We start from the raw sequence: 10,412 nt of genomic DNA, 5'->3' as shown, positions 1-10,412 counted from the left end.
TTTGTGTTATGGTAGCAGAGATAAAGGGCTGTGGAGGTTAGCAGCTAGTTTGGCCTTCAAGTGGACATCCTATAGGCTTCTAAAAACACTGAGCCTTGGTGCAGTAGGTTCCAACTGCCAAAATCTAATTTAGGTGCCAAATGATGAGCTTTGTGCTATGGTAACACAGAAATGTCAAGGAAAAAAGAAACCTGCGACCATCTTAGCTAGTATCATGCTTTGGATAAGGGAAAATGCAATATCATTTAAAGCAGTATCAATTAGAAATGGAATGAAAAGCAGAAACAACATTAAACACTTCATTAACTCGTAACACCTGTGTTTGATCATCAAAAGGCAAAAGCCCAAGATAATCCTAGTCCAATAAATTTTTTCAAAATTATAACCATCCCTCGTGGCAACCACATAAGCTCGCAACATCTATTTTGCCTTTTCTCATAAGATTCTCCTGATTGTAATTGGCTCGAGAAGAAATCTCAGGGCCTCGGAGGCAGTTGAGTCATTTCAGAAATCAAAATGGAACCAGAATTAAAGTTCATTTAATTGTCAACCCCTCTAGTTAAATTACAGCAGCTGGCTTCGGCTTGGCTCCAAGAGGCGGACAAAAGTTCCAAAACTCGGAAGTCGATTTCCAAAAAAATAGAAAGCGTGCGGCCGAGCCCTACCTCCTGCTTTTAAGCGAAAATGACAGATGCGTTACTTCCCACCACGACTTTCTTTTCCAATCATCCTACCAAAATCTCATCCATATATCAATTTTAGCTTGCATCCAATATCATCGCCATCTATATATTATTCTTCATACCCATCCAAACCAGCTATAGCTCGCTAGAAGGTCCAACTAATTAAAACATGCCACAATGCTAACACGTGGCTGATCGAAAGCGGCCGCTGAACGGGCCTAGCACCATACCGCCGAGCTTACATATTAGAAATATTCTACAGTTGGCCGTATCCTAACGGAGAGCCTAATAATCACCGAGATTTCACCGATGTGACAAATAGAACTTCTGGTCGACCCACATACCCTAATTCTCTAGTGGTAGGTAAGCTTATCCGCCGGCTAGACACAAAATTGAAAAAAGGATATGGAGGTAAGTAAGTAAAAAGAACACTTATTTTGTTCTCTGATAACTACACCAACTTAGGCATCGAAGGATCGCCCTCCGGATACATTTAAGCCAGAAAACTTATTTACTTTGTGTTGTTTTAGGTCGGAGTGCTACCATCCAATAAGGATCTCTGTTGTGGCGATTGAGCGCTACTCATCTTTTCCAACCCCGACTAAAGCAACTTACCACTAAGTTCTCCAATATTTTCACACTTTTTGCCATGGTGCCTAAGGCCCGTTAGTTCCGAGCGGCAATAATTTTATTTCTTTTACATTTGATAAACTACTTTGACACACTCTCTCGTGCCTTAAACCTATGTGATTTTGAAGAGAGAGAGAGAGAGAGAGAGAAAAGCATCAAAGCTACAATATGTACGAAGGACGGATGGCACTAAATTTTATCCAGAAATATTGGTTTTGTACATAAATATCTGGGGATGGCTTTCTGGGTAGGTTGGTGGGCTTTGGGTTTCCACTAAGTTGGATGACAAACGAGTGGGCTAGCGGACAAGGCTTGTCGCCTGTAATTATCAATTAAAGCCTATCAATACTCTTAAGTTCAGAGTATCTTCGAAATTTTGTTATTATTCAGTATCTATCAAAAACCTATTTGCCCGAAAGCTCTGAACTATTTTATCACATATCTTTCTCTACCATTAAATAGCAGTTGGGCTTGAGAAAACTTGGCCATCAAGGGATGTTCTTGCTTCTTTTTTCTTCTTCTTCTTCTCCTTCTTCTTCTTCTTTGCTCTCAAAGAAAATAGGGAAAAAAGAAAAATTACCAATTTCTTTTATTTTTTAAGCTTCCTGCATCCCTAATTTTTGGGAGTAATAATTTTTTTTTCTTTGTTCTAGCGGTTCCGATCATATGGTGCATAGGTGCCAGCTTGTTAAATTTGGTCGAGAATTGGCACATTTAGGGTTCATTTCATATTTGAATCAAGTCAAAAATAATGAATCCAACAATTAAACCATTTTTAGTTAGATTGACCAAATTGGGTTTGAACTTTATTTTATCAACTTATAGTTTTTGGAAACAAATTGGATAAAAAATAATTCAAATACAAAGTATAGTGGGCATATATAAATTAATGACATGATAAAATAATAATAATTGTAAACATTATCAGCAAACTAGTATGCAAAAGATTTGACTGATAAATACAAAATCAACATTACAGAATAATGACTAACTATATTAATTTTTGTATATTAAATGATGTTTTGGGATGCAGTATATTAGATCAAGTATTTTGGTTCTAATTGATTCAAATACGAATTGGGAGCTTAATGCTCTAGGTCCCATGATGCTCCAAAACCACATGGCAAACTTGCAATTCCACAGAAATCTCCGGTCATAAAAATGTCTATATAATTTATTGATTAAAACTTAAAATATCACTAGATATGCAAAACAATTAATCCTTTATCCGACATAAATCCGGCATTTAGCAGGAGCGGCGGCGGGGAAGCGCTGGCGTCAACGGACGCCAAATCCGATTCAAATGCTGCGGAATCTCCTCTCTCTCTCTCTCTCTCTCTCTCTCTCTCTCCATCTCTTTCCTTTCGTAGCTCGCTTCTTCCTAACGTCTCTCCTTCTCATTACCCTCTCGGGCGCTAAGAGAGCGGTCCCGATCGAGTGGGAAGAAAGAGAGAAAAAGAGGGACTCCTCTCTCCCCTGTCTCTCTGCTTGCTTGGAAAAAATGAAGAAACTTTGAGGATCAAAGTCGAAACAACTGGATTTTTCCAGCATCATTGGCTTCACTCCATTATCTAAGGCATGGGTTTAGAAACCTACTCTACGGTTTTGTAAATGGGGCTTTAGGGTGGTTTTTCTTCCTCCGAATGCAGTGTTCTTCGACTTGGTAAGCGGCTCTGCCTTCCACCTACTACGTTCTGCCGGATTATTGGTTTTGGTTTAGTGATTTGTGCGTTTGCTAAAAAGGTGCGATCTTTGCGAATCTATGTAGCCCTATGTGAGTTTTAAGTGGTGGAATTTTGATCTCCATTTACTGTTGCCCACGTCGGAATTCTTTGACTGATCAGCATATTTTGGTTAATCTATGGCTGATTTCTTTTAAATGTTCGAATACAAAATTTCGTTTTCTTTTGTTCGATTACTTTTTAGCCACATAAAATTTGATCTTTTGCGATAACCATTCCCTATTATCCGTCCTGAGCTTCACATCTCACCATTCTATCAATATTAGTTTTTTTTATCCTTCATGACAATTTTCATGCATGTTAGTTTTGTCTGGTCTCCTTATATCCTATCTTTCAACATAAATCCAAGCCCCGATTTCTAAGATCTTTGCTGCATGTGACTGCATGGAGGAGGTGTGGTTGGTAAATGCTTGAGTTAAACTGGTATTCTTGCACTTCTTTGACATAGAGAAACAAACATGGCATGGTATCCCACTTCACTTCTGGTTTTGGATAGCCCTATTTTATACGTCAACAAATATACATAAAAACAAAAAAAAGGTCTAATTTCCATGTTAGTCAGCATGTTGTTATTGTCCTCATTGATCTTTCAGATTTTGATTTTAGTAGTTGGTCCATATTGACAGTCCTTCTAAAGTTAACCTATATTACAATTTCTTGTTGTATCATATGATTTTTGTGTTGGTTCTACATGTATATGTGAGTAGAAATCACCTTGCAAGGCAGCACATATATTTCTCCTCTTCTGTGCAAGCCCCGGCTGACATCTATTTTGGGCTCTGCACTGTAACTGGAGGCTGTGTGATACACGATTTTTTACTTGTGCATGTATGTCAAACACTCTAGTCTGGATTAAGTGAAAAAAGGAAGCATAAGATTTGATATCATAATATGTGATATCTGCTACTCTATTAGAAAATGTCGAGAAATTTTTAATTTTTTCTAAGTAGCTATCTGATTTTCTTCTTTCAAAATATGGGTTGCTTATAATTCCTGGAAGCATGGTACATGGAACACCCTTTGTACATTGGACCTCTAAAGTCACATGAGCACTGAATCAAAGAGTAGGAATAATAATTAGGTGGTTAGTTCTTTGGATGTGAACTTTGAGCAATTTCATTGAATATCTTCCAAACATACTCTCTCATCCTGCCTATAATTGCAACTTTGTACAGGCAATGAAATGGAGCAAACTTCAAATCATTTTTCTGTCGCAGGTAAATTAGAACAAATGATCATCTTCCTCTCACCTAGTTTTAAAGAAATTCATGCATCTTTATTTTATTGTATTGATTTGTCATGCAGGTCACTTACATACCCCTTCCCCGTCAGCAAATATCACTTGGAGGGTCAGGAACAGTGAAGAGGAGATTCCATCTGGTTCCAGTACTTATCATGGATATAATGATGTGAGCCACTTTTCAAGCTCATTGCCAGTTCTTCCCCATGAGAAATGTAAGTCATCATTTCTTACGCCATCATCACTTATCAAATAATTTATCTTGAATCGCTTTTATGCTTTTTTTACTGTTTTCTCTTTCCATTCAGTAAATTTTACAGATTCAGAATATGGGATACAGTCTACAGATGATGCTTCATGTAAGCTAAATAAACTCAGTGATGACATGGAGCGTGAGGATTCTTTTGAAGAATTTGCTCAACAAATGATTGGAACTTTGTTACCTGATGATGAAGATGAGCTCCTTGCAGGCATAATGGATGATTTTGACCTAAGTGGGTTGCCTAGTCAAGTGGAGGAATTGGAAGAGTGTGATCTTTTTGGCAGCAGTGGGGGTATGGAATTGGACTCTGATCCTGCAGAGAGCCTCATCACAGGTATGGCAAAGACACATATTAGTGATAATTATGTGGGGAATGGGACTGTTCAGTATAACCTTCCAAATGGTGTCGGAACTGTTGCTGGAGAACATCCACTGGGAGAGCATCCTTCTAGAACATTATTCGTGCGTAATATTAGTAGTAATGTGGAAAACTCAGAACTGCGATCTCTTTTTGAGGTAAGTATTTGCCTTGTAGTTGTCCTCTCATATCAGTTGATGCAATACTTCCGTCACATCATGCTGTTTTCCTGTGACTTCACCATCTCATAATTTTTCTTCTTATTTGTGTAATGCCTGTGGATTTTCCCCCTTCTTTTTGTGAGATTTTTATATCTTAAAAAATATTAGTGTCAAAATTCCCTTCTTTTGACAAATAATGTTCATCTCAATGTCAAAAGCTGAAAAGATGTCCCTTGACAAATATTGAAACATTTGAGAGAGAAAATATGCTTTCTTATTTTAAATTTCACCTTTGTGTTCATATCAGCAAGCTAGGATTGATGTCATTACCAAAGGACTTGTAGGATAATGCATTCTAGCTTGATGAAAATGGAATAGATAGAGAATACAGTTACTCATTAAGTAGGCAATTACCTTCCCATGGAAGTATTTAGGGTTGTGAGCGGAAGCATATGAATGTCTTCTATACTTATGCATGTATTCTGTATTCTCACTAGAACAGTTGACTTCAACATACTTGAAAATTTATTAACACATAATGTCTAGTTAGCATAGACAATAGTAAGGAAACTTTTTTCTAGTCTGAGGAAATTTTTCCTAGAATGGAGTATTGCAGGTATTGCAAGCAACCAATCTTTTATATACCAGTCAAATGCTATCTGTTAAGTGTTGAGATATGACTGTTTTAGTTATAATTATTGTTACTCTACTTTGTATTTTATCGAGGAGAAGGGAATTATAAGCTCGATTTTCTAGTGTCATTTTACAATATTGTTATGTCCTTTTTAATTATTTGTTGTCTCTGGGTGTCTTAGATGTACTTTAAGCAATCCAATTTTAGAGTAACAAGCACTTGTTCTCTGATACTTCTTCTTCATGGCTTCTTTGGTATTGAGAGTAGTTGAAATAGAAGCTTTTGGAATGGTCTTAATGGCAGAAAAGTTTTTTTTTAGTCCATTGGCATTTCTTAGGTTGCATATAAGTATCTGATTCATTGTGGCAGATAGAAGCATGAGTCAAGTAATGCTCTCTCTCTCTCTTTTTCCCCTCTATGTAGATACATGATCTTGGACTCCTGAGGACGTTGTAAATTCATGATCCTATTCCAAAGCTGTTTTGTTCTTTGACTGTAGGCCAAATCCTTTATAATCTAGGAGTAGTTAAAGGTGTATAAGTAGAGCCATTGACTACATTTGAAATATCTAGTATGATTTCTGCCTTCAAGAGGTAGCAAAGGTGGAAGCAAAAGGATCCATGGCTAAAAGAAAGAGAAACAACTTTATCATTGATGATGTTGATGAGGAAGGCATGCATCTATTGCATTTAAGAGAGGGAGAAATAAAGGGACCTCCTTTGTTCGCATTGGCCACTGGAGGCATCACTTTTACTTCATCAAATTTTTTTAAGGGAGTATTACTTAAATGTAAAATAAGTAAGAAATGTTGAATAATGTAACCACCAAACATTTGTAAGAATGAAAATATTTTTAAATTTTCAAAATAAAGAATGAATAGAAAGATAAATGCTGTTGCAGTTGCTTTTAACTGGTTTCCACGAAAAGTAGTTTTCTCTAGTTGTCTGGTTGAAAGTCTTTTTCTAGCAGTTCAACATACTTTCTATATTCCCCCCTTCCAATCAATATAGGCATTAGTTCTGGATCTTGTGAGACATGTTTTCTGTATTGTTTTGGTTCCTTCTGATGCTTTTCTTAATTTTTTTCCGATCCAAGCACATTGATCAAGTCGATTTACTGTTACCTTTTGCTCTCTGTTTTAGCAATATGGGGACATTCGGTCTCTTTACACTGCATGCAAACACAGGGGGTTTGTGATGATATCTTACTATGATATCCGGGTAGCTCGAACTGCTATGCGTGCATTACAAAACAAGCCCTTACGACGAAGAAAACTTGATATTCATTTTTCAATCCCAAAGGTCTGATATAATTATGTCAAATTATTACCCCTGCTTTGATCAATACTGCTTTTTGGTCCAATCTCTCTTTCCCCTGCCTTTTCTTCAGGTCAACCCGTCAGACAAAGATTTAAACCAAGGAACTCTTGTTATCTTTAATTTGGATCCATCAGTTTCAAATGATGACCTCCGCCGAATATTTGGGGCTTATGGGGAAGTCAAGGAGGTGGGAAGGGTTTTTTTTCTATTTTTGGCTTTATCTCAGGCTCTTAAGTCTTAATTGAAAGATCCATTTCAGTGTATTGTTTTGAAAAGTTGTGGCATTTTCTCATCACATGGTACAGATAAGGGAGACACCACACAAACGGCAGCATAAATTTATTGAGTTTTATGATGTTAGAGCAGCAGAAGCAGCTCTTCGGTCATTGAACAGGAGTGACATAGCTGGCAAGCGCATAAAACTGGAACCTAGCCGCCCTGGTGGAGCTCGTCGGAAGTGTGTATATGCTCCTGCCTTTTCTTTATTCTTCAATTGCAGATCAATAAAATTATTTCCTCGAACCATGCTGTTTTCCCTTCTACCTTTGCTTTCTTGCATTTTATGATATTCCATTGTACGTTGAAAAATTGACTTATGATATAATCACCAGTTATGATATAATCACCATATTCTCATTTTTTGTTCATGTTATAAAAATGGCTACGCTCAAGAATGTCTCCTTCAATTGTATGCAAGTGTGTGGCGGATATGTTTTACTGATTTTTGCTACCAAAGTAAAGAATTCCACCTTTGATGAATCAATGTTGCCCCAAATGCGGGGCTTATGTTACTATCTCTGCTACTAATGAGCTTCAAAAGCGGGAAAAATCATGGAATAGAATAACCCACGATATTCCTTCATCCACATGCCGAATAGGTATAGGCTGTAGTTTGTTGTTTACAGTATCAGCAATAAAGGACTTCACCTATCTATCCTTTTTTTTTCCTTTGTCAAATACTGATTAGTTCTTAGAGTTCTAAATGGTTATACATCTTGAATTCAGCTTGATGCCGCAGTTGAGCCAAGAACTGGAACATGATCAAACCAGATGTCACAGACCTGAAGTGGGTTCACCTGTTACCGATTCTCCTCCAGGTATGTTGGATTCTTATTGTAGTTTTGCATAGTGTTGGAAATTTGTCAGATATTATGCTGATCAGAGATAATGGAGTATGTTTCTTTCTGTAAATGTCTTCTTTACATTTTTTGAATTCATATTTATATGTTTTTATTAATGTTAAAGAAACTGAGTTAGATGCATCAATAGCAGGTACTTGGGCACAGTTCAGTAATCCAAATGATAATAGTACATTACAAGCCCTTAAGCAGTCCGCAACTTTAGGAGCAGTTAATCCAGTCAGGAGTAATCATTTGCCTGGATTAGCTTCCATACTAACTCCCATGATGTCAAACTCTGTGAAGATTGCACCAATTGGTAACAACCAAAACAGGGCTAACAATGCTGACCTGGTTTTCTCACCCAGAAATTCAACACATGGAGTTCCACTTCAGCATTCTCATTCTTTTGTGGAGCATAATAGTGCTGTGATTCCAAATATGATCGCAAGTTCAGGAACTTTATCTTCTTTTGGTTCCCTGACTTCCGGTGCTTCTAGGATGGGTACATTGACTGGGCCACAATTCCTTTGGCGTAGCCCAACTCTTTATACTGAGCATACTGAATCTCCCTGGCCAGAATCATCTATGGGATATTCATTTCCATTCAACAGGAAGGAGCAGTGCTTCCCTTATTCAGTTTGTCATAGCTATTTCCAGGCTTCATCACATCATGTTGGATCTGCTCCATCTGGTATTCCTTTTGAGAGGCATTTTGGCTATTTCCCAGAGTCACCAGAGTCATCAGTCAAGAGCCCAGTTTCTTTTGGAAGCCTGGGCATTGGTAGCAATGAGGGGAATTTGATGATGGACATGCGCGTTCGAGGTCTGGTGAACCCTGGATTTGCTCTGCCTGGAAACATTTCTGAGAACAGCGCACCTGGTTTCAGTATAATGTCATCACAGAGTTTTGGGCCTATGGTTCTCGGTAATGATCCATATATTGGACATGGAGCTAGTGGTATGAAGGGATTATTTGAAGGTGGGCGGAATCGACGAATTAATAATGGGAGTCAGTTAGATTAGCAAGAAACAGTACCAGCTTGACTTGGATGAAATTATTAGTGGGGAAGATACAAGGACGACGCTGATGATAAAAAACATCCCAAATAAGTATATTCCTTACTGTCCAATTTACTTTACTAAATTTATTTGTTAAAGTATTATAGACTAAGTGTGATAAGGTACCTCTGAATGCCAATTGCTGTAGGTATTCAAGTGTAAAAAATATATGAGAAGGAAAAGCAGCAGGTGCAGTTGTACTAAGGGTGCACATCCACTTTATCAGGCGATGGATGCACCGAAGCACATATCAAAACTGGAATGTAGATGATATTAAGCGTTCTGTATTGTCTGCAGAGAAAGGAAGCTTCAAGCACATAGGAACAAAGTGTACAGTTTTAAGGTTTTCTTCTGGGCAAGTTCATTCCTCACCATCTGTAAGTCATCTATTTATTTTTGATATATACTGTTTGTATATATTATGGGAAATATGGTGTTTTATAAATGAGGTCAGAAAAGTGGGAAGCGTGTCGAATTGTACAGAAGGAACGTATCCTGCTTTCCTTTGTCTAGCTCAGCGGAGCACCCCAAATGTGTATTGGGGAATCCTTGGGGTCTTTTCCTGTTCTTGTAAGATAAAACAAAAGATTTAATGTTATGTAGATATTTGATCATTTTCTTGCTGGAAGTTTTTCCATTTGGTGGTGTTGGACGTTTGCGTAGTATTCTGCAACCTGCAACTTGATTTTTTAGGCCTGGAAAAGAAACTTGTGGATGAATGTTTATATTGCTAAGTAATAGAAATCATCATTGATCCAGTCATTTGAATTGTGGCAGCTGATAATTAAATAGCTCTGTTGAGTTCTTGATTTGTGTCTATGCCCACTTCGTACTTTAGGCATGCTTCAGGTGAACACGGTTGCTACGCTAGTTGTTGGCAGAATTATCTAAGGGCTCGTTTCGTTCGCGGAAAGCATTTTTACTCTTAGGAATATGATTCATGGGAAGAAGATTTCTAGGAAGAGAATGTTTGGGAATGTACTTATGACATGTTTGGTTAAACATGAAAAAGTGACAGATTTTCAAAGTGCTTATGTTTGGTTGACCATTCACTTTCTTGGAAGAGTTATGTATAATTTTTATTATATTCTTAATAAAAATTAGGTTTTTAATGTTTTTTTAATGTTAAAGGGCCTTTTTGAGAAAAATAAAAATAGAGTGATTTCCACCTCATGGGAAAGTAACTTTTTCATATTTCTCATG

The 10,412-nt window shown here is 37.4% G+C and overlaps 1 pseudogene; it reads left to right on the top strand.

Annotated features, from left to right (window-relative positions):
* Positions 1–2,680: 2,680 nt before the first annotated feature.
* On the top strand, positions 2,681–9,844 carry LOC103714973 (annotated as a pseudogene).
* Positions 9,845–10,412: the final 568 nt, after the last annotated feature.

This window comes from Phoenix dactylifera, chromosome 11, assembly GCF_009389715.1.
Source record: "Phoenix dactylifera cultivar Barhee BC4 chromosome 11, palm_55x_up_171113_PBpolish2nd_filt_p, whole genome shotgun sequence".
Lineage (NCBI taxonomy): Eukaryota > Viridiplantae > Streptophyta > Magnoliopsida > Arecales > Arecaceae > Phoenix > Phoenix dactylifera.
This window is presented reverse-complemented; position numbering and strand designations above follow the sequence as displayed.